This window comes from Cricetulus griseus (genome assembly GCF_003668045.3).
Source record: "Cricetulus griseus strain 17A/GY chromosome 1 unlocalized genomic scaffold, alternate assembly CriGri-PICRH-1.0 chr1_0, whole genome shotgun sequence".
Lineage (NCBI taxonomy): Eukaryota > Metazoa > Chordata > Mammalia > Rodentia > Cricetidae > Cricetulus > Cricetulus griseus.
In genome coordinates this window covers 84,620,727-84,647,393 of record NW_023276806.1, presented here as the reverse complement: position 1 = coordinate 84,647,393, position 26,667 = coordinate 84,620,727, and positions in this window count along the sequence as shown.

Sequence of the window (26,667 nt, the reverse complement as noted above, 5' to 3'; positions counted from 1 at the left end):
ACATGGGAGAGATTCAGTGATGATCAAATTATCCCCATTATGCATTTTAAATAGAAGTTGGATTGTCTGAAAACTCAATATGAATCAGTAACAAGAAGTTAATATAGTCTCTGTTCAAAATGTAATAAAGCTGGACAGAACATCCAAAGTCCAAATGTTTTCTATAAGATCTGAATATTAGGAATACATGTTCAAAGAATGTAGACAAGATAATCACATGAGAACAGTTTAAGATACAAGGTACTCAGATCCTGAAGAAAGGATGTAGGTAAAACTTTGATGGGGAGTAAAGAAGGGAGAGCACTAGACCTCCTTAATGTGTTTCTCCCAACAATTCTGATCCAGTCACTCTCTGGTCCAAAGTCAACGTTCAAGATTATATATGATTGGCTAGTTAGTTATAATGATTCCAGAGAACCTATGATAGAGTGACTTCTGACTGTGAGAGTCTAAAATTCCATAGCATAAAGATAAAGAAATAAACATCAGGGGTCTGCTCACTGGATCTGAACTAGGCGTCAGGATCCAACACACCCAGACAATGCCAAGGCCCTGGTAACAGTGCCACCTCCATCCATGACAAGAGGACTGACATCAGAGTATTGGAACTGCTTGCATCTACCAGAAGGGAAATTTGGTCCCATACCCACCAGGAGAGGAAGAGAATCCTGCTACACCCACCAGAAGATAGGATGCGAAGAGGACAATGTAAAAGCACATTCAACAACAGAAATCCCAAAATGACACCACCAGAGACTAGGGACCATACACCAGCAAGATCTGAACATCACAATGAAGATGAAGCAGAAGAGAATGACCTTAAAAACATCTTCATGAAAATGATAGAGGACCTCAAAGAGGACATGAGAAAATCCCTTAAAGAAATGGAAGAAAAAAACAAACCAAAAAATACAAGATATCAACAAATTTCTCAAGGAAATAGTTCAAGATGTAAAAACTGAAATACAGACAATAAAGAAAGTGCAATCTGAGGGAATGCTGGAAATACAAAAGCTGGGTAAACAATCAGGAACTACAGACACAAGCGTGACCAACAGAATACAAGAGATAGAAGAGAGAATCTCAGGAATTGAAGACACACTATGAGAAACAGATTCATCAACCAAGGAAAATCTTAAGTCCAACAAATCCCTAACACAAAATATCCAGGAAATATGGGATACTGTGAAAAGACCAAACCTAAAAATAATAGGCATAGAAGAAGGTGAAGAAATCCAACTCAAAGGTGCAGAAAACATATTCAACAAAATCATAGAAGAAAACTTTCCCAAACTAAAGAAAGACATGTCAATGAAAATACAAGAAGCCTACAGAACACCAAATAGACTGAACCAAAAAAAGGTCTCCTCACCACATAATAATCAAAACACGAAACATACAGAATAAAGAGAAAATATTAAGAGCAGCAAGGGAAAAAGGTCAAGTAACATATAAAGGCAAACCTATCAGAATTACACCTGACTTTTCCATGGAAACTCTGAAAGCCAGAAAGTCCTGGATAGATATTCTACCTACACTAGGAGACCATGGATGCCAGCCCAGACTACTATACCCAGCAAAGCTTTCAATAAATACAGATGGAGAAAACAAGATATTCCATGACAAAACCAGACTTAAACAATACATATCCACCAATCCAGCCCTACAGAAAGTTCTGGAAGGAAACTTGCAAACCCAAGGAAGTTAACTACAACCAGAAAAATATAGGCAATAGATAATCCCACTTTAGCAACAGCCAAAGGGAAAAAGGAATAGAATCCCACACATAATTTCGCCACCATCACCAAATCAAAAACAAACAAGAATGAACAATCAATAGTCATTAATATCCCTCAACATTAATGGTCTTAACTCGCCTATAAAAAGATACAGATTAGCAGAATGGATAAGAAGACAGAATCCATCCTTCTGCTGCATGCAAGAAACACACCTCAACTTCAAAGACAGACGGTACCTGAGAATTAAACGTTGGGAAAAGATTTTCTAATCAAATGGACCCAAGAAACTAGCGGGGGTAGCAATCCTAATGTCCAACAAATTGGACTATAAACTAAAATCAATCAAAGAGATGAAGGAGGTCACTTCCTACTCATCACAGGAGAAATCCATCAGAATGAAGTCTCAATTCTGAACATTTATGCTCCAAATACAAAGGCATCCACGTTCCTAAAAGAAACATTACTAAACATTACTAAAACTCAAATCACACATAAAACCGCACAAACTTATATTGGGAGACTTCAACACCCCACTCTCACCACTGAACAGGAACACCAGACAGATACTTAACAAAGAAACAAAGGAACTAATAAAAGTTATGGCTCAATTAGACTTAACAGATTTCTATAGAACATTCTACCCAAATCCAAAACAATTTACCTTCTTCTCAGCGCCACATGGAACCTTCTCTAAAATCGACCACATAATTGGCCACATAGCAAACCTCAACAGGTACAAAACATTTAAATAACCCCTTGTATCTTATCAGACCACCATGCTTTAAAGTTAGAATTCAACAACACGAATTACAGAAAACCTACAAACTCATGGAAATTAAGTAACACCCAATTGCACAATTCCTGAGTTGAGGAAGAAATAAAAAAAGAAATTAAAGATTTCCTAGAATTCAATGAGAATGTGACACAACATACCCAAACCTATGGGACACTTTGAAAGCAGTGCTAAGAGGAAAGTTCATAGCACTAACTGCCCACATGAAGAAACAGAAGAATAATCACACTAGAGAATTAACAACACAACTGAAAGCTTTAGAACACAAAGAAGCCTATACACCCCAGAGGAGCAGATGCCAGGAAATAATCAAATTGAGGGCAGAAATCAATAAATGGAAACTAGGAGAACAATACGAAGAATCAATATAACAAAGAGTTGGTTCTTTGAGAAAATTAACAATATAGACAAACCTTTATCCAAACTTACCAAACAGCAGAGAGTGAACATGCAAATTAATAAAATCAGGAATGAAAAGGGGGGAATAACAACAGACACAGAGGAAATCCAGAGAATCATCAGATCATACTTCGAAAACCTATATTCTTCAAAATTGGAAAACCTAAAGGAAATGGACAATTTTCTGGACAGATTTCACTTACCAAAATTAAATCAAGAACAGATAAGCAACTTAAATAGACCTAATGAAATAGAAGCAGTCATCAGAAGTCTTCCAACCAAAAAAAGCCCAGGGCTATATGGCCTCAGTGCAGAATTCTACCAGAAATTCAAGGAACAGCTAATACAAATTCTCCTCAAAGTATTCCACACAGTAGAAGCAGAAGGGTCATTGCCAAACTCTTTTTATGAAGCTTCAATAACCTTGATACCCAAGCCCCACAAAGGCACAACTAAGAAAGAGAACTACAAACCAATATCCTTCGTGAACATTGATGCAAAAATTCTCAATAAAATACTAGCAAATCGAATCCAAGAACACATCAGAGAAATCATCCACCATGATCAAGTAGGCTTCATTCCAGGGATTCAAAGATGGTTCAACATACAAAATTCCATCAATGTAATCCACCATATAAACAGACTGAGGAAAAAAAAAAACATGATCATCTCATTAGATGCCGAAAAAGCCTTTGACATAATCCAACACCCCGTCATGATAAAGGTCTTGGAGAAATCAGGGATAACAGGAACATACTTCAAATTAATAAAAGCAATACACAGCAAGCCAACACCCAACATCAAATTAAATGAAGAGAATCTCAATGCAATTCCTCTAAAATCGGGGACAAGACAAGGCTAACCACTCTCTCCATACCTCTTCAATATTGTCCTTGAAGTTCTAGCTAGAGCAATAAGACAGCAAAAGGAGATCAAGGGAATACAAATTGAAAAGGAAGAAGTCAAACTCTCACTATTTGCAGATGATATAATAGTCTACATAAGTGACCTGAAAAACTCTACCAGGGAACTCCTAAAGCAAAGTGGGAGGATACAAGGTTAACTCAAAAAAATCAGTAGCCCTACTATATACTGATGACACATTGCTGGAGAAAGAAATCAGAGAAGCATCACCCTTTACAATAGCCACAAACAACATAAAATACCTTGGGATAATACGAACTAAAAAAGTGAAATAACTGTACCATAAGAATTTTGAGTCTCTAAGGAAAGAAATTAAAGAAGATACCAGAAAATGGAAAGATCTCCCATGCTCTTGGATAGGTAGGATCAACATAGTAAAAATGGCAATCTTGCCAAAAGCAATCTACAGATTCAGTGCAATCCCCATTAAAATCCCAACACAATTCTTCACAGATCTCGAAAGAACAATTCTCAACTTTATATGGAGAAACAAAAGACCCAGGATAGCCAAAAACAACCCTGTACAATAAAGGAACTTCTGGAGGCATCACCATCCCTGACTTCAAGCTCTATTGCAGAAAACAGTCCTGAAAACAGCTTGGTATTGGCACAAAAATGGACAGGTAGACCAATGGAATCCAGTTGAAAACCCTAATATTAACACCTATGAACACCTGATTTTTGACAAACAATCCAAATTTATACGATGGAACAAAGATAACATCTTCAACAATGGTGCTGGCATAACTGGATGCAGACATGTAGAAGACTGCAGATAGACCCAAGCCCATCGCCATGCACAAAACTTAAATCAAAATGGATCAAAGACCTAACATAAATCCAACTACACTGAACCTATTAGAAGACAAAGTGGGAAATACCCTTGAATTAATTGGTATAGGAGACCACTTCCTGAAAATTACACCAGTAGGACAGACACTGAGATCAACAATTGATAAATGGGACCTCCTGAAACTGAGAAGCTTCTGTAAGGCAAAAGACACAGTAAGCAAGACAAAATGACAGCCCACAGACTGGGATAAGATAATTCACCAACTCCACATCTGACAGAGGCCTGATCTCCAAAATATACAAAGAACTCAACAAGCTAGTCTCCAAAACACCAAACAAATGAAAAAATGGGATACAAAACTAAATAGACAGTTCTCAATAGAAGAATCTAAAATGGCTGAAAGACACATAAGAAAGTGTTTAACATCCTTAGCCATCAGGGAAATGCAAATCAAAACAACTCTGAGATACCATCTTACTCCTGTCAGAATGGCTAAAATAAAAAACACCAATGACAGTTTATGCTGGAGAGGATGTGGAGAAAGGGGAACACTTCTCCACTGCTGGTGGGAGTGCCAACTTGTACAGCCACTTTGGAAATCAGTATGGCGACTCCTCAAGAAAATGGGAATCAGTCTACCACAAGATCCAGCAATTCCACTTTTAGGCATATACACAAAAGAAGCACATTCATACAACCAGGACATCTGTTCAATGATGTTCATAGCAGCACTATTTGTAATAGCCAGACACTAGAAGCAGCCTAGATGTCCCTCTTCCAAAGAATGGATAGAGAAAATATGGTACATTTACACAATGAGGTACTACTCAGCAGAAAAAAAAAAATGGAATCTTGAAATTTTCAGGAAAATGGATGGAACTAGAAGAAACCATTCTGAGCGAGGTAACCCAATCACAAAAAGACAAACATGGTATGTACTCACTCATATGTGGATTTTAGACATAGAGTAAAGAATTACCAGCCTACAGTCCACACTGCCAGAGAAGCTAGGAAACAAGGAGGAATCTAAGCGAGACATACATGGTCCCCTAGAGAAGGGGAAAGGGTCAAGATCTCCTGAGCACATTGGGAGCACAGGAAGAGGGGGAGGGAGCTAGGAGAATGAGAAGGGGAAAGAGAGGAGGGGTGCGGAGGACATGAGGGAGCAGAAAGTTTGAGTCAGGGGAAGAATAGAAGATAACAAGAATGGAGTTACCATAATAGAGGGAGACATTTTAGGTTTACAGAGAAATCAGGCAATAGGGAAATATCTGGAGATCTACAAAGATGACACCAAGTAACAATGTATCAACAGAGGAGAGGCTACCTTAAATGCCCTCCCCTGATAATGAGAAATGATGACTGACTTATATGGCACCCGATAGCCCTGATCCAGCAGCTGGTGGAAGTAGAAGCAGACACCTACAACTAATCACTGAACTGAACTGGAATCCAGATGCAGAGAAGGACAAGTGAAGAGCAAAGGGGTCCAGATCAGGCTCATGAAACCCAAAGAAACAGCTGACCTGAACTCTTGCTCCCCAGACTGATAGCTGGGATATCATCACAGGACTGATCCAGACCCTAGGAACATGGGTTTCAGTGAGGAAACCTTGGTAATCTATGGGACCTCCTGTAGTAGTTCAGTACTTATCCCTAGCATAGGTGTGGACTTTGTGAGCCCATTCCACATAGAGGAATACTCCATGAGCCAAGACACAAGGGGGTGGGCCTAGGCCCTGTCCTATAGGATACGATAGACTCTGATGACACCCTATGGAAGGCCTCACCACCCAGGGGGAGCAGAAAGGATATGCGATAGGTAGAGTTTTAGTAGGTTGTGGGGTAGGGAAGGAAGGGAGGGAGAAGGGAACTGGGATTGTCATGTAAAACAATCTTGTTTCTAATTCAAATAAAAAATATACAAAAAAAGATAAAGAAATCTTTATCTAGAGGAAAGAAGACAGAGTCTAGCCAGGGATTCACACAAGCAAGTACAGACTGCGCTGATGATAAGTGTAACATAACGAGCAACATAAGGCAGGCCTGGTGATTCATCACACTTGTAATCCCTAAGACAGTCAGGAGGATTATTGCCTGTTTAAGGATAGCCTAGTTTACAAAGCGAGTACCAGGCCATCCTAGTTATAGAGTGAGAGCCCACTTCAAGCAAATAAACAAATAGCAAAAAAAAAAAAAAAAAAAAAAAAAAAAAAAAAAAAAAAAAAAAAAAGATCTACCCACACACTATGAAAATGTTTATGAGGAGCTATCTGAATATAGCTGTCTTAGTCACTGCTCTATTGCTATGAAGAGACACCATGACCAACTCTTATAAAATAAAACATTTAATTGGGAGCTTGCTTATAGTTTCAGAGGTAGTACATTATCATCATGGCAGGGAGCAAGGCAGCATGCAGGCAGGTGCATAGCAGTAGATGAAAGCTACATCCTGATCTGTAGACAGAGAGGGAGACTGAGCCTGGCATGGGCTTTTGAAACCACAAAGCCCATCCCTAGTAGCACACTTCCTCCAACAAAGCTATATCTCCTAGTTCTTATAATCCTTTTAAATAGTGTCACTCCCTGATAAATAAGCACTCAAATATATCGTCCTTTGGGGGCATTCTTAGGCAGATCACCACATTGGCTCTCTCAGGATATTTATCTCTTCATCAAAGATACAAAATATTTAAAGGATAATCCAGGAGAAAAAAAAAACAGGGTTATTAGAAGGTGCCTTTCTCTTTCCATTTCCAGGTTAAAAATAATATACCTCATTGAAAGACAAAATGTCATAATCTTTAAAATGATAGAATAGAATTTCATACATTCTCTTATTAGATGTATATCCTTGAACAAGTTATTAGCTCATTAAGTCTAAGAGTTCTTATCTGTAAAATCAAGAAAATGTCACTGATTGTTGAACAAAATAAATGAGGAAATGGATATGAAGTGACTAGTCTAATCCAAATGTAGACTGTTTATTAAGCTTTGGCTCTAATCAATAAATGGACATGACATAACATTGAAGTAGAATAAAATCATACAGAAGATCCTGGGATTCTGAATGTGCCAGCAGTGAGGCTGGCACACCAAGACGCTAGTGGTGGGATAATAAACTTGGTGTGAAATTTCATGACTTCTTTTTTCTTTAAATCTTACAATTATGTAGATCAAGAAAAAAAATCTCTGGATTAGGGAGGGAGAGGGAGAAGGGATTGGCATGTGAAGCAGCCTTGTTTCTAATTTGAACTAATAAAAAAATAATCTCTTGGGATTAAAAAAAAATTCTGGATCAAAGAATTTTTCTTTATCAGGAAATCCAATCTTAATTATTATTGAATTCCTGCATCCTCTCTCATCTTCAGTCCATCCATCTTTACTGACAAATCCATTGTCCAAAATAGCTTTGCTACTTGATAGTAAGAACTCAATTGGCCAGATTCTCTGTGTTTTTCATCTAGGTCATTCTATCCTCTCTAATGTTCTTCCCTCTCTCTTTTTCTTCTTTCTCTCCCTCTTCCTCCTCCTCCTTCTCTTCCTCCTTTTTCTTCATCCTTCATCTTCCCTCTCATACTTTCCTCCTTCTCAAAGTAGCTCTCCTATCTGCCAGAACACATAGCTAGTGTGTTCAAGCTAAAAATCTACCATACTTAATGTGGATCTGGGTCCTTAACAACACAGTCAGAGGACACAAAGGCTTCTGTACCTGTAAGACAGGGAGAGATGGAAGTACAAAGAAAAAAGTACATGATAGTAATTCAACAAATAAGTTATTCACTCATCACAAATGTTTGTGAGTGTAGAACAGTAAATACTTCTTTATTATGTATACAGTAGTCTGTCTGCATGTATCTCTGCCCACCAGAATAGAGCACCAATCTCATTACAGATGGTTGTGAGCTATCATATGGTTGTTGGGAACTGAACTCAGGAGCTCTGGAAGAACAACCAGTACTCTTTTTTTTATTTCTTTTTTTTATTAGAAACAAGATTGTTTTACTTGTCAATCCCAGTTCCCTCTCCCTCCTTTCCTCCCATACCATCCCCTCCAACTAAAACCCTACCTATCACATATCCTTTCTGCTCCCCAGGGAGGGTGAGGCCTTCCATAGGGTGTCATCAGAGTCTATTGTATCCTATAGGATAGGGCCTAGGCCCATCCCCATGTGTCTTGGCTCATGGAGTATTCCTCTATGTGGAATGGGCTCACAAAGTCCACACCTATGCTAGGGATAAGTATTGAACTACTACAGGGTGTCCCGTAGATTTCCGAGGTCTCCTCACTGAAGCCCACGTTCCTGGGGTCTGGATCATTCCCATACTGGTTTCCCAGCTATCAGTCTGGGGACCAAGGGCTCCCTGTTGTTCAGGTCAGCTGTTTCTGTGGGTTTCACCAGCCTGGTCTGGACCCCTTTGCTCATCACTTGTTCTTCTCTGCAACGGGAGAACAACCAGTACTCTTAACCTCGGGGCCATCGCTCCAGCTCAAAAACAAATACTTCTTACACACAGGATGGATCTTCAGATAGAACTTGATCGTTTCTTTCAGGAGTAGGGAAAAAAGTAGCTAGATTAAAAACTAAAGTGCAAATCTCAAATCACCTAAATGAAGCATTTGGAATGCTGTGATGATGAATGATGGACAGAAAAAAAAATAGAGAAGATGAACACAAATATTTGCATAGCTTGATGAAAATGTGATAAATAAAATTTAAGCTCTTAAAAGCCTCAAACCAGGAGAACAGGAGACTATTTTCACATCACTCCATCAGTGAGATCCTAGCATAGAAAGATGGACACTCAAATAGTTTGATTGATGAAGGTTTCATGAACCTCTCAACATTTACAGAGCACTGGCAGGAAAAAAAAAAGGGGGTGAGGTACCAATGAATCACAAAGACCAGGGAGCTGTCATCATCCCTCAGGCTGAAATGAACCAATTTTCCAGAGCCTGAAGAGTCTCAAGCATAGAAGTAGGCTCTCCCTAGTAAAAAAAAATTGAACCAACTAAGGTAGCCAACATTAGAGCCATGGGAGGAACTGTGTCAGGGAAATGCACAGGAGAATAAATTATCAAACATCCCTCTTCTCCCATCCTCCCTCTCCCTCCTTCTTGAGCTAGTGTCTCTAGAAATGAGCCCAGCAGGAAGCCAGAGAACAAAGAAACCTGAGTAATGTGGTTCCCAGAGGCCACCAACCTCCTGAGAAGCAGAGAAGTTGAAAAGGAAGAGATAATGGGTTAAAGTGGGAAGACAGTGATGGCAGACAGAGTGTAGTCACCTGTGACGATCATTGCTGCTGTCAAAAAGATTTAGCTCATTCTTGAAGTGAAAAAAAGTTAAGGTTATTTTCAGAGGAATAAAAGTGATCATCATGCATAAAAGAAGGGATAATAAAATAATCAAGCTAGAAATATTCTCTGTCTTGATGATAGGAATGTTGATGCACCATTATACTGTTGTGGTTTAGGTGTGCAATGTCCACCATAGGCTTGGTCCCCAGCTGGTGGCACTGCTTTGGGAGGTTGTAGAACATTTAGGAGATGGAACTTGGTGGAGGAAGTGGTTCATTGGAGATGGACCTTGAGGTTTTATAGCCTGGTTCTATCTCCTATCTGCTGTCACCTGACTGTGAGTGCAATGTCAGCTACATCATGCTCCTGATACCATAATGGACTAGATATCTGATTAAATCATTCTTTCTTCCTTGAGTTACTTTCATCAGACATTTCATTACAAGTGAAGTCACTAATGCATGTGCTACAGTGCTTAGTTTGTATGTATTACCTTTGGGCAGATGATACAAGATCCCTCATAGTATTCTTAAAACTGCATGAATTACATCAAAATAAAATATCTAAAAAAGAAAAGCCGGTTAGCAAAAAGCAGAGGCTGGATGTTTCTCCTGAGAAATGTTTTGCTCCTCAAAACACAGTGGTTTTCATTTATTCAGATTGAAATCTGCAGCTTCCAGGGTCTTTATTCAATACTAATCATGGAACAAATTAGTTTCACTGAATGCCACTCACATTTCAACTTTACCACATCTTTTTTTAAACATTTATTTTATTATACTTTTTTGAGAATTTCATATATGAATGCTGTATTTACATTTCCACCTTCCACTCCCACCCAATATCTCCCTGTCCCTGACTCCCCCTCAACTTTATGACCTCTTCATAGTCAGACATTTCTTTGGGCCAACCAGTTCACAAATAATGACATGGAGACTTACTGTTAATTATGAAAGCTTGGCCTTAGCTTAGACTATTTTCCCCAAATAGCTCTTATAGCTTAAATTAACCTATTTTTACTAATCTACATTCTGCCATGTGGCTCAGTTATCTCTCCTCTGTATCATATGTCTGACTTCTTCAGTGTGTTGCTAGTGTCTCTCAGATGCCTAGATTCATCCCAAATTCCTCTCTCTGCCTGGAAATCCCACCTCTTCTCTCCTGCCTAGCCGTTGATCATTTAGCTCTTTATTAAACCAATCATAGTGATACAGTTTTACACAGTGTAAATGAATATTACACTCTTCTTCGATTATTATCATTACATATACATATAAGTGGGTAAATACATCTAGCTGAGTCCATTTAGTGTTGCTTATATATATATGTGTTTAGGGTTGACCTTTTGGGATTAGACAACCTCTTAGGACCTCCTTCTCAGAGAAGGACTTTCTTTCTCAGCAGACAGTACCTGGTACTATTCATGTGGGAGTGAGGCCTTATGAGATTTCCCACATCCATGTTGAAAATAAACTGGTATTGTCATTGTACAATAACAATATTGTTAGCATTTTCATGGGTATAAAACTCCAATCTTTAGAATATTGTTATATAAAAACTTCCAATCACTACTAGGAAATACCTTGGTCTTCTCAGACCAGGAGGGAATTCTTGCCTGAGGACAGGAAGGCAGAGAGGCTGAGCACAAATATGCCTCTGACATAATAACAAAATACTGCAGGAGGAATGGGGGCAGTTGATTTAAATATGGATTTGTCATCCATCTTGTTACAAGAAGATTAAATATGGATGTAGCAGGTGTGTAGTTCAATAATCAGCTCACACCTGTTAGAAAGGCTTATCAAAAATAAAACAAAACAACAAAAAAATGGTATCGAGGGAACTAGAGTTGGCAAAGATAAAAAGAAAAGGGAGCCCTTACACACTGTTGATAGGAATGTAAATTAGTATAACTATTTGGGAAAACAATGTGGAGGTCTCACAGGAAAATTAAAAATAGAACTACCCTACAATCTGACAATCCCTCTTCTTGATTTATATAGAAAGAGTATAAAGTCAGTATGCTGATGGGATGAGTGTGTTCCTGAATTCATTGCAGAACCATCCACAATGGCTGAAATATGAAACTTACCTAAGTGTCAATCAACAGGTGAATGCAGTTTTTAAAATACAGTGTATATATACATATCCGAGTGGTATCCAGCTTCTAAAAAGAGTAAAACCCTATTATTTACCCCACCATAGTTGTATGAAGAGGGCATTATACTAAGAAAATAGGTCCTTACAGAAAGGCAACTATAGAATCTATATTTTTTTAATTCTTTAATTACTACTCATATTTACATATCCATCCCCCCATTCCCTCACCCTCCCATCCTCCCATGTTCCCCCCAACCCAACCCTCAACTTCTCCCCAGGGATAGTGAGGCCTCCCACCTGGGACCTTCAAAGTCATTCATATCATTTGGGGGAGGGCCTAGGCCCTCCTTGCTGTATCTGGGCTACAATAGTATCCCTCTATAGGGAATGGGCTCGCAAAGTCCATTATGCTCTAGGGATAAAGACTGGCTCCACTGTTAGAGATACCATAGACTGTCTTGGCCTCCTAGCTGGCACCCACATTCAGAGGGCTTCGGTTGGGTCCAATGCTGTTTCCCCAGCTTTATGACTAGGGTCTCCATGCTCTGAGTAGGTCAGGTCAAATGATTCTGCAGGTTTCCGCAGCACTGTCTTGGCTCCTTTGCTCATCCCTCCTCCCTCTCCACAACTGAATTCTAGTAGTGTGGTTCAGTGCTTAGCTGTGGGTGTCTGTTTCTGCTTCAAACATCTACAGGATGAAGGCTCTCCTTCCTCTCCCTGCCCCCGGGCTCCCACTTTGGTCAGGGGTTCTTGTCCCCATCCCCTTTATTGAGGGACTATGCAATCTTCTCTTGGGGTCCTCCTTGTTTCCTAGCTCCTCTGGCAGTGTGGATTGTAGACTAGTGATCCTTTGTTCTATGTCTAAAAATCAAAATAGAATCTATATTTTTGAGGCTACAAAAATACAGAGAGTAGAATGTTTGTCACCAAAATGGAAGAAGGGGATATTAGCAGGGAAAAGATAAACATTTGTCAAAGGTTATAACATGTCAAACAGTCAGAATAAGATCTGGTGATATACTACAGAGCAAGGAGACTATAGTCCTTGAATTGTTTATTTTTCAAAAATTGCTAAATAGATTTTAAATGTTCTTACCACAAAAGGAGAAGTGATACGTATTAATTAGCCTAATTTTCTTATTCTACAATTTAAATATATTAAAACTTTACATTATACCCTATAAATATGCACAATCATCACTTTTATCAATTAAAAATAAAAATAAGATCAGAGTGGTGGTGGTGCACACCTTTAATCCCGCATTCCAAAGGTAGAGGTAGGCAGATCTTTGTAAGTTTGAAGCCAGCTTGGTCTACAGAGTGAGTTCCAGGACAGTCAGGGCTACACAGACACCCCTGTCTTGAAAAACCAAAATTAAATAAACAAATAAGGGCTTGGGTTATAGTTCAGTATAGAATTCTTGCCTAGAATGTACAAGGCCTTGGGCTGGATCTCAAGCATCACAACAAATGAAGAAAGAAAGAGAGAAAGGGAGGGTGGGAGAGAGACAGATTAGAGACATAGTTCAATAGTAAACTACTTTCCTAGCATACATGAATCCGTTTGGTCCCCAGCACTGCATAAATTTAGAATGGACTGTGCATATCTGGAATGTTATCATTTGGGAGGTGGAGGTAGAAGGATCAGGACTTCAAGGTTATCCTTGGCTACACAGAGTTTGATGCCTGCCTGAGCTAAATGAGGTCCTTTGTCAAAAAATAATAAAATAAAATTTAGTTTCAGTTTTAAAAAGCAACTCAAGATCAATTAAAGTCTTAAATGTGAAAACATGTAACTATAATACTAAACAGTAACAACTGCAGAAAGTTCTGGGCTGGAGAGATGGCTCAGTGGTTAAGAGCACTAGCTGCTCTTCCAGGGGACCTGGGTTCAATTCTCAGCACCTACACAGCAGCTCACAACTGTCTGTAACTCCAGTTCCAGGAATTCTCATGCCCTTGCACAGACATATGTAAGTAGATTCAAGTGAGATGAAAACAGGCTAGGAAGTAACAGAAGCAAAAGTTCAGAGGAGGGTTGACGCCTTTGACAGGTGTGAAATCTGACACTCCAGCCTCTGATCTGCCCTTTCTAATATCAAAGCATAAAGGCAAAGCACCAGGGGTTGGATATCTGAGCAAAACTTGAAGTGAGCTCCCTGTGTGTCCTCACAGAAGTGTCATTACACTTCACTCAACAACATCACCAGAGCTAGCAAAGCTTATGTCATATTTTGGTAGAACCAGCAGAGACTTAACCAATGCCTTTCAGGTGTACCACTTTCTGACTTTGAGCTGAGGCTGTTTTGGAGTGTGTTCAAAATGGAAGAATTACTTTTTTTCAAGGAATCAAAAACAATTTTTAAGATTTAAGTGTGTGTGTGTGTGTGTGTGTGTGTGTGTGTGTGTGTGTGTGTGTGTGCTCGAACGTGAGTGTGGATACCTATGGAGGCCAGAAACTTTGAAAATCCTTAGAGCTAGAGTTTCAAGAGACTGTCATCTGACTAAATGGGTGCTGGGAACTAAACAGTAGCAGAACTTTTTGTCCCCACCGACCAGTCCCAAATAAACACACAAAGGCTTATGTGAATTACAAATGCTTGGCCAATAGCTGAGGCTTATTACTAACTAGCTCTTACATATTAAGCTAACTTGTATTCTTTATTTATTCTCTGCCACATGGTGGTACCTTTATTAGCATGGCATGTTCATCTCCTGCTCCCTCTGCATTGATGTGGTGACCTCTGTCTCTGGCCTTCTCCTTCCCATCATCCTTAGTTTGGTCACCCTGCCTATACTTCCTGCCTGACTACTGACCAATCAACATTTTATTAAACCAATTTGAGTGCTAGTATAGAAGAGGATTATTCCACAGTACTGAACTCTTCCAGAAGAGCAGTGAATATTTTTAACTCTCGGGCTATCTCTCCAGCCCTGGAAATAAAAGATGAAATAAAATAATAAACTTTATTTTCAGCCAAGTTTAGATAAGAACCAGTGGGAACTCAACTCACTATAGAGCATGAAGGAAAAATCATTAAGATAAATCAGATGCGTGTCAAAATAAACACTTGAAGTACAATGAGCGAAATGGCAGCTGACAAACAGCCTCTATTTTGGGAGCACAGTAAGGTACAGGAGATACTCTGCCACCCGAGTCCCCTGCTCCTCCCCAGCCACTGTCTTCATAACCAAAACAGGGACCAGATGTTGCCAGCTCTCATCTGTCTCTTGTGGATTAGGGCTGTTACAGATGACAGGAATCACTCTATTTTAAGCACAAAGGGCAAAGCACTTCGGCACAGGAAATGAGGTGCTTAAAATGAACTGAGTCTGGGCTGTCAGAAAAGCCAGGAGGAGCCAACTCCAAGGAAGCTCAGAGCCACACCTCCCTTTAGGCTGATGGGAAAATCAGGAAGAGCCCACCCAGGACAGTGCAGAAGGAACACCAAGGATTAGGAAATGCTGCTTCTGACTCTGCTGGCTCCAAAACTGTGCCCACCTGTTACACCTATACTAGCAATCGACACAGGAATAGCAACAACTAAAAGATGCCACTGCCCCCCATGCCCACCTCCTGGCCTCACAAACCTGGTGGCAGGAATGTTGCTGTAAAAATCCCAGCGCATCCTTGACAACTCAAGCGCTTGCCACTAGATGTGGCACGACACAGAAAGCACCACCTGATAAATTTCACTTCAGTGCATATGACTGACTGATCAAAGATAAACTTAAGCCATATCTGCATGTCTGTCTCAAAACCAACTTCAAGTGCCCAATATCTGGAGGCATGGCAAGTAGGTAGACTATAGACAGGACAGTAAACCTTTTTATCCACTATTTTGCATTTACACAAAACTCATTTGAAAAATTTAACGTTGGCTCTCTTAGTCCATTTCTGTTCCTAATAACACAGTGTTACTGACTGATTAACCTGCACATGAAAAAGATTATTTTGGCTCACAATTCTGGCCCAAGGTCAAGGGGGCACATCTGGTGATAGTTTTCTTGTTGCAGAGTCCTGAGGGTGTGGAGGGAGTTCATGAGACCTAGGCTAACTTGTTTATATAAGACACACTTTGGAAACAACCCATTGACCTATTGATACATTAATCAGCTAAGAGTACAGACCTTACCATTCCTACAGGGTTCCTTCTGATCCTCTCATAATATCTCATAATTCGGATTAAGGTTTAATATGTTTCAGAGTGGATATATTCAAATCATAGCACCAGCGATACAATCCACTTAAAAGATAATTGTGGGTTAGCCAAAAATGTAGGAGTTGAGGAATAACTCCTGACAGAGTGTGCTGACAAGGCAAGAAGCAAGAGTACCTCAAGCCCAGACACCCAGCCTTCGTGGGAATAACCATTCATACAGTGCCATACGGTGATCAAAACACTTAAAACTGCATTATGTATTACAAAGGCAGTAAGTGCTGAGTAAAGTGCCTTTAATCCCAGAACTCAGGAGGCAAAGGCAGGTGGATCCCTGTGAGTTAGAAACCTGCCTGTTCTACAAAGAGCTAGTTCCAGGACAGCCTCCAAAGCCACAGAGAAACCCTGTCTTGAGGGAAAAAAAAAAGAATCCCAACAAATTCAGTGATTTACAAGGTCACTGAAATTGAGCCAAGGCCAAATCAAGGGTTTTGGCTTCTAGTTTTTATTAATGTAACTGATTTTATATATCATTTGTATTACGTATTTTTGTAGATAGATAGATGGATGGATGGATGGATGGATAGATAGATAAATGGAGAAATCCATACAGTGTGTGTGTTTGAAATCTTTACAACCTTATAAAGAAGCAAATAATCTGTTATTATCTCCATCTTGCTGTAGCTCAAAGAGGCTTATGACTTCATTAAGACAAGTAGTGAATCTTACTTGGGTCCTATATGACTGAATCCCATACTATTTTCCCTACACTGCATGTCTTCACACTGCATTCATTAAATATAGCTGAAGGACTTGAAAGTTCTCAGAGAAAAGTGTCGAGCATAAAGACGAGATGGGTGGCTATGTCTTCCTGCTCATAGCACTCACTTAGCTTTCCATCATGGCCAAGCCTGCCATGTGCTCTCTGCTCAGGAACTGAACAAGTGTTTGCCCCCTCTTGCTTGAGTCTCTGGCCAGCATCTCTCCACCAAGAACTGGGTTCTACTTTATTTCCAGTCCTCTTAAAACCAAACAACTCCCAAATCTTGATTTTTTTCTTGTCAAAGTGCTTTTAAATACTACTTGTAATTAATTTAGAAATAAACAGTTTCATAAGGAATAGAAGTTTAAAATAAATATTTATCCCTTCACCCAAATACCTGTAGCACTGTGTTTTCTATATAACATTTCATTCTTTGACAGCATGTTAAAAATGTGAAAGTAAATTTTATATTCTCTTTTGCAGTACTCTCTTCTCAACACAGGTCTGTCTGCACATCATTAGTCTTCTACAATAACATTTTTAGGCTTAGCATTGTGCTACACACCTTTAATCCCAACCATCAGGAGCCAGAAGCAAGTGGATCTCTGTGAGTTTGAGGCCAACCTGGTCTACATAGCAAGTTCCAGGATAGCCAGGGCTACATAGTAAGACTCTTGGGGTGGGGGAAGGTTGACTATATTGTTAAAGGTTACTTCATAACCCAGTGTAGGGAAAGAACGTAACCATGCCTCTTAAGAAGTGGCTACAGGTATGCCCATCAGAGCATGGTCAAGGTGATGTCAGGGTGATGCTGGAGAGTTTTTAAAGGGACAGACAAGGCACATGGCTCTCTCTTGCCTCCCTGGCCTTGCTGCTTTTGGTACACTCTGGATTGCTGTTGGCTGGCATTTATCTATTAAAGCTATCCTAACCTTACGGATTCTGTATCAGTTCTTCATCGTTTATCTTCTTCAATAACACAGATTGGACTTTTTATGAAATGGGTTTCTCTGTGTAGCCCTGGCTGTCCTGGAACACATTCTGTAGACAAGGCTAGCCTTGAACTTGGAGATCCACCTACTTCTGCTTCCCAAGTGCTGGAATTAAAGACATGCACCACTACCACCCAGCCCAGATTGGACTTTTAATTCAGTTCCATTTTCACCACTGTAGATATGCTAGCCTATCTCACATCTTGTTTTTTACAAAAAAAAAATAATAATAATAATAATCCTAGTACCACACATGAACCCTGAAATATGCATTATACCCATCAGGTCTCATTTTTCTTCTCAGATAAACAACATCTAACTGGATGAAGTCAATCAATCTACTGGCACACAAGTCATTAATTTAAACTAAGAATCTTAGCCAAGAAAATACAAGAGAGGAGGCATTTCAAAAATAGTTGCAAGCAAAAGAACCTTGACTAAAATTCACACTGTCATAAGATCAGAAACAGTCTCTTGCACACTTGTGTTTACTTCATTAGAAGAACTATGAGGCTCAGGGTTGCCTGTTCAAGTCTGCATTTCCTAAGGTTTTTATGTGTATTGTATAATACTCCCTATATTCACTGAATCATTTATTCTCCATCCAACCACTACTAAATGTTAATTTTTTTAAATTTTGCTTTCCAAATGTTATTTGTTGTCTAAAATGACATCTCCATGATCCCAGACTGGTTTTTAACATTTTCTATGGTATTGGCCCACTGGAAGTTCTTCTTTAGGTAACTGCCTGTTTATATCATTTGCCCAACTCTTTCTAGTAGAGTCATCATAGTTCTCTAGTTGACTTACAATGACTCCTTATATATTGCAAATTTTGATCTTGACCATGAGCCTATATTCTATGAGATAATGAGAGTCAGAAGTAAGTACAGGAAAAGATTGGCCGAGGATTTCTGGGAATAACTAGGGCCAAGGGCTTCATCACTGACCTACAAAGCTGAAAGCCCAAGATATGTCGCTGTCCTTATATGCCACCCGATAGCCCTCATCCAGCAGCTGGTGGAAGTAGAAGCAGACACCCACAACTAATCACTGAACTGAACAGGAATCCAGTTGCAGAGAAAGACGAGTGATGATCAAAGGGTCCAGACCAGGCTGGTGAAACCCACAGAAACAGCTGACCTGAACATCGGGGAGCTCTTGGTCCCCAGACTGATAGCTGGGATACCAGCATGGGAATGATCCAGACCCCGGGAATGTGGGCTTCAGTGAGGAGACCTCGCAAATCTACGAGACCTCCTGTAGTAGTTCTGTACTTATCCCTAGCATAGGTGTGGACTTTGGGAGCCCATTCCACATAGAGGAATACTCCCTGAGCCAAGACACACGGGGGTGGCCCTAGGCCCTATCCCATAGGATATGATAGACTCTGATGACACCCTATGGAAGGCCTCACACTCCCTGGGGAGCAGAAAGGATATGTGATAGGTAGGGTTTTAGTTGGGGGTGGTGGTAGGGGAGGAGGGGAGGGAGAGGGAATTGGGATTGACATGTAAAACAATCTTGTTTCTAATTCAAATTTTAAAAACATCTGAAAAAAAATAAAAGACATGTCACTGTCTTCAACCTTCAGTTACCTTGGATTCCAAGAACAAAGCCTGTATGTATATCTCCATCCGGAGGAGAACAATTGTCCTCGAAGGTCAGGCTACACCCTTGAACACCGAAAAAGGAACAAAATTAGTACTACCTTAAAGGGCTAGAATACAGACAATGATGGGAGAGGTGTGATCATAGCTTGACCTGGGACTTCTTAATTATGCATTCCCCCTGCTCCTGTCCCAAACCTTCCTCTGTGCAGAACTAATGCTCCAAACAGAACCCTGAGAACAAACTCAGGTTCTTCAGAGCCCTTTTATTACTTCCTCTTTGTTGGTGAAATTGCTGTCCTCTCATTTCTTTCACTATTACCTATGCCTTTAATCAGAGCTTTGAATGGTTACCTTAGCCTAGCTTGTTGGGACTGCTGGAGATGGGGCTTCCACCCTAAAACTCTGCTAAAAACTTAAAAGTTTAACTACTCATTCAATGAAAGTTTATTGCTCAGTCATTTCATAGCCTGAAGTGGATGAGAGGATCTCAGCTCTTCTCCAAGGGCTTCAACTAATCCTGTTTGCATTTTTCATCTCTGTTGTCTCAAAGTTATTAGCATTCAACCAGCAAGAGAGAGAGAAATGGGTTTGGGAAGAGAAAGGAAGAAAGGAGGGAGAGAGAGCAGAAGGAACCCAACCCAGCCTTAGCTGATAGGACAGGAAACAGTTCTTAGTCCAGATGGAAAACAGATGCAAACACTTCCAGAGTCCAGGAAGAAAGTAGACTGTTGAGCATGAAGCCTTGCCTCTGCCACATTTCTAACCACTGAGATCCAGCTCAACCCTGAGGAACTGTCACTGAACAGAGCCTATGGCCACAAGAAAGGGGAAGGTGGCAATTTTCACATTAGTTTCATTATATTTTTAAATATACTAAGGTAAGTAAATATTCTCAAACATAAAAGTACATTTTGTGGGAGAAAAAAATCTTTGAATTAATGGAAATACTCAAAGGGAATAAAAAGGTTTATGTAAAATTTCTAGCTCTTACTTAGTTTACAATGGTGAATGCTGTTACTATGATTTTCATTTATTATTAGATATCTTACATTCCAATAGACATATAACACCTATTTGAAAAAAAACACTATTCTATTTTAAATCCAGTTTTTACAAGAGACCATATATCATATTATATCCTCTAGGTTTCTGATCATTTTTTAAGATTATACTGTAGAACTGGAAGCCCATGTAGGTTTCAAAATTGCTGTAATGAAGTATAGAGATGGTTCAGTGGCTAGGAGATCTGTTGTCCAGAGTTTGGCTCCCAGAGCATACATCCAGCAGTTCATAGTCACCTGTAACTCCAGCTCCAGGATATCTGATGTCTTCTTCTGGACTCCATGGCACCTGCACACACATGACGTACACTCATATAAACAAACACATATACACATAAATAACAATAAATCTCCAATTTTTTAAGGATTATTGAATATCACTGTGTTTAGGCAAGTTCCCACTCAATGCTACTTCATTATTAAATATCTAAAGTGGGGAGAGGACTAAAGAGATGACTCAGCGCTAAGAACAAGCACTACTCTTAGAGAAGACCCAAGCACCCAAGTTAGGTGGTTCATGACTGCCTGTAACTACAGATCCAGGGGTATCTGATGCTCTTGGCTTTTTTTGGCACCTTCACTTATGTGCACATAAATACATACACACATAATCAAAAATAAAACTCTTTTTTAAAAACCTAACAAACTAGAAATGCAGCTCAACTGGCAGAGTGACTGCCTAGCATCCTGAAGTCCTGGGTTCAGTATCCTGTGCCAAGTAAACTGGGAATAGTGGTGGTATCCTTTAATTACAGCAAAAAGATAAAGTGGTTGTTACTGGAATCACTCTACTGTGTTATACTTTGCCTCTTCATTGTCTTCAAAGCACAGGCATTCGGAACATCAGCTTCCTGGAAATCTAGGGATAGTTCCAGGCACAGAAGTGGTACCTTCCCTGGCAGACTTCACATATCAAGATAACAACCAGATCCATAGTCTGCCATACCTTCTTAGCTTTACAGTCAAGGTCAAACTGCCGTAGGTCTCAGGAATTCTGCACTGAAGTCAGGGAATTTCTTATAGCTTTGGCTATCAACTGGTCAGACTGAAACACTCTCCCAGCTAAATAAAACAACCTATCTCTTTCCAGAAAAGCCTGTCATTTTGACTGCTGCAGATGGCAGTTTGAGACAGGGGTCTAGCTCCCCTCCCTAAAAAGGCCCATTGACCTTTATTGCTAGTGAAATAGCTTATGGGAACAGTAAATGGCTAACCTCACTGTTCTATAAAACAGGGCTCCCTGTAGTCTCTCTCTGCTCATCTCCACTGACAGTCCTGGTCATAGACTCCTCGTAATAGCCCTGTGCCACTGCCCAGGTGCAAACCTTTACAGAAATACAACTGGAGCTTCCCAATTGCTCAAAGAGAAAATTGTCAAAGGATATTGGAAACTATTTAGGAGGTGTTTCTTGGCCAGAATTTGAGATCACTATTTTTGCATTTTCTGCTTTGTTTCAGGAGTAAGTGGCCAGATTCCAGAAACAGGAGAGGGGACTTAGGTTAAAGCCCTACTGATGTCTCCATCTGACCTGGTCATCAAAAAGAAACCAGACTCTGAACCAAAGAAACTAAAAGCCACAAAGAAAGAAGCAGCAGTTAGCCTTCCAAAAACTTTTTAAAAATAAAAAATAAGTATAAATGTGCATTAAAGCCAAACGACTGTGATATCCTTAAGGGTAATATTAATATTATTATACCTTTAATCCCAGCACTCAGGAGGCAGAGGCAGGCAGAACTCTGTAAGTTCAAGACCAGTGTGATCTACATAGTGAGTTCCAGAAAAGTAAGAGCTACATAGTAAGGTCCTGTCTCAAAAATACAAAAAAATAGTAAGTAAATCATACATAAAATATGTTACAAATATCTCTCACCATAAGAGCCAAAAAACTTTCCATCAAATGATTAATAAACACCTGGCTCACACTGATGCTTAGTTTATTTTTTATTGTATTCATTTTTTTATTTTCCAATATATATAACATACTATATGATATATTGGTTACTTTACTCATTACTGTGACAAATGTCTAACAGAGGCAACTTAAATCAGAAAGGATTTATTTTGGCTCATAGGGAACTTTTCATGGTAGTGGAAAAGTCATGGTGATTTCATAATGGTGAGAACATGTAATGTGGCTTCCTCCCATATCTTCAGACCAGAAATTAGAAAGAAAGAGTGAGAAAGAAGTGAGGCTGGAAGAGACTTACTCCTAAAGTACCCCATGGATTCAAGCTAGGCCCTACTACCCAAAGCTTCCACAGCCCTCCCAAAACACCAGCAGCAGCTAGGGACTAAGCATTCAAACACATGAGCCCATGGGAGACATTTGACACTCAAACTATAATATAGTTCTCCTGGCCCTCATATGAGATCATGGCCATCTCAAAATTTAAAGTGCATTTAGTTCAACTTTAAAGGTCCCCATAGCCTCACGGTTACAGCAGTGTTCAACTCAAAGCAACCTTTTTTAACTGTGAGTGCCTGTATATAAAAAATAAATAAAGCAACAACAGCAAAACAAAAATGAAGAAGTCACACACTTCCATCCTGCCATGACACAGAATTAAACACTCCCACTCCAAGGAAGACAATTATAAATGGGGCATGGCAAGGAAAAGCTGACCAAAGAGAGTCCAAAATCCAGCAGAGCAAACACCAAAATCCTATAGTTCCCTGCCCAGTATTCATGGCACATCATCTGAGCTCCAAGCAGCTTGGGTAGTCCAGTCCACATAGCTCTGCCGACTGCAGCAAAGGCCTGTCTTTGGAGCTGGCTCACTGGGTGCCAGCCACTTTCCAGGGAAGATAACCCCACATTTCTAGCATCCAACAGTGATATACATCCAGCCAATAAGCATATTAGAATATCAGCTACATTAAGTAAACTATAGTTTACATTATAACCATTTTAACAGAAAAGCCTTAATCTGTTTACTCATTTTTCTAGGGTCACATGGTTTTCTTTCCCTTTCTTCTCCCCTCTTGCAGGATAGAAAAAAATCTCTGAGATAATTTCAAATTACAGACTATGATCACTAAGGTCAAACTGATAAATATATTAGTGCTTCCTAATATAAGCTATAGGGTTGCTCTTATAACTCAATTTCTTTCATTTTGTAATCTCACAGAATATAAATACACCAAGCTACTATACCCCTCAACAGTTGAAAGCATGATAAGAAATTCTTAATTCTACAGAATTTGCATCAAAGTTCCCTCATTATTCCTATAACGACTAACTGCATCTTCTGAGTTATACATTTTTGATTTTGAATCCCTTGTTGTAATCCACATGAGAGAAAAATCATGGTGAGGCAACTATCACTACAGTACAATACCTGCTTCTTCTTTTAAGATTTATTATTCTGTATGTTATAAATGGCTTTTTCATTTTTTGAGATTATAATTATAATTATGACATTTACTCCTTCTTGTGTTCCTCAACACAAGTTTGCACAAAGAATGCATATGAGGACATTTTGCCTCTCGGCTTCTTAGGATCTCCTTTGCTCATGTTTAGTTGATTTCTGTATGCGAGGCACAAAGTTGCCCAGTGCCCATCCAGGTTGTGCTTGCCCCGGCGCTGTCTCTGTGGAGCTCAACGTACTGTAATGGCTATGAGAGCCCTTCTTCTTTTTCTTCTTTTTCTTCTTTTTCTTCTTTTTCTTCTTCTTCTTCTTCTTCTTCTTCTTCTTCTTCTTCTTCTTCTTCTTCTTCTTCTTCTTCTTCTTCTTCTTCTTCTTCTGCTGCTGCTGCTGCTGCTGCTGCTGCTGCTGCTGCTGCTGCTTCTGCTTCTGCTTCTTCTTGTCTTCCTCCTCCCCCTCCCCCTCCTCCTCCTCTCCCTCCTCCTCCTCTCAGAACCTCTTAGCTGCCTGTAGTTCTTTGTCTAGGAACATGTCTACTGGTATGCTTTGAGTATTTTGTCTGTGTATATATAAGCATCATGTATATACAGAAGCCTATGGTGACCAGAAGTCGGATCACCTGGAACTAGAGTTGCAGATGGCTGTGAGCCACCAAGGATGCCAGGGATCAAACTCAGGTCCTCTTGCAAGAGCAGCCAGTGCTCTCAACTGCTGAGTATGTCTACAGCCCCACATTTTTAAAATGTTACAGTTATTTATGTGGATGCATGTGTATGTGTGTGGGTATGTGTTTGCCACAGCACATGTGTAGAGATCAGAGAACAACTTTCAGGAGTTCATTCTCTCTCTCCATTATATAAGCTGTGGGTACTAATCTTGGTCTTTAGGCTTGGTGGTAAATGCCCACTGTGCCATCTCACACTACTGGCCTGTTATCTTACTCTCATAGATGTAAGGAAAAGATGAACGTGTCCCTTTGACCCGGCCTTCTTGGTTGCTTTTAAAGCTTGTCTCACTTCAGGACCCTACATGTTGTGCTTGGGCTTGATTGTCTCATAATGTTGCTTGTTATGATTTAGATGTGAATCGACTCAGAAAGAATGCACTGCTTTGGAGCGCTCCAAGTGTGTGGTGTGTGACACAGGTAGGCCCCATTCCCAATATCTGTAAATGGCATTATTAGCAGAAGGCCACCCCTAATAATGTTACAGCTGATCTCCTGGGTTGGTTTCTTTGCTTGTAACAGACAGAAGCAATTTAACAGGTAAAATATTTACATTGGTTCATGGCTCAGGGAGTTAGGCTCCCTCACAGAGAGAAAGATATTCTAGAAGTCAGTCTATGGTAGCAGCTACTTATCAAATGATATTTGACAGAGGCAGTGTGGCAAGACCCACCTGCACAGAAAACAATTTAAGACAAGTCATTAAGTGCTGGAGTCATTAGAGAGGCTTTTAGGAAAAGGAGCGCACACACCCAACCATGGGTGTGTACTTTTCAAGTGGGTCTGAAGTGACATCTCAAAGGGTTGCTAAGGAAATTAGATGACATTGTGGGGTGGTTCCTGGTGTGCCTTAAATACAACTGAGAAGTAAAACTCTAGTTCCCAATGGTTGTACCTGAACTAACAAATGTTCTTACTCTAAACAGAGTTTATGGTCTTGTTTATGAGATTCCCAAAAGATTACAAGCTCACGTTTGGGAAAGGAGTAGGGGCTATATTCCAATGTTGTATGTTCTCGGGCCTGAAACATAGTTCATTGCTATTGTAACATTCTTATTTGAAAATATCTCTATGTCATAGGGATATTATTTCTATGTAGGCAACTTCCGAGGCAAATTTTAATTTGCCTGGTATTTTTTCTTACTAAAATATAATTACATCATTTCCCCCTCTTCCTGTTTCTCACTCTCTTTCAAATCCATCTCCTATTTTTCTTTGTTATTGTTACACACACTATTTGTGACACTGTATGTGTATATGTGTGTGTGTGTGTATACATATACAAACATATAAATACACCTGCTAAGTACATTTGGTATTATCTTTATGTATGTATACGATTTCAGGGTTAACCAGCTGGTACAAGAGCCAATTAGGAGGCTCATCCTTAGGGAAGACTAATTTTCCTGTGCTCAGCATTCCCTGGTTGCCCATGGTTACTTGACTAGGGATGGATCCCTGTGGGATTTCCCCCTTCCAGTTTAGCATGTCTGTTGGTGTTGTCTTTCTTTGGGTTGTGTTTATGCTTGGCTTGAATTATTGGCTTTCACTCGGTGAGAACTTCAACTAGACTCCAGAGCGAAGAGCTCCTTCCCCTTCCGACTTGACTGTATGTTCTCTGCTCTCCTATCCTGCCTTGATATGGATCAGGAAGTAGAGCTGGGACTAAACCAGAGTCAGTGCACAACCCTAAAGGCCCAAGACTCCCATCCTCTAGCTAGGATCCACCTAAAGGCTCCACAAATACCCCAACTAATTCCACCAGCTAGAGACTGAGTGTTCAAGCACTGGCACCTGCAGGGGACATTTCACATCTCCCCCATCACAGACACCATCTAGAGACGACAGTCTTGTTACTGTGTAATCCAGCTCTGACACATCACATTGGGTGTGGAACAAGGTCGTAAACTGAAAGCAGTAAGATGGCTAGTCAAAGTTCTG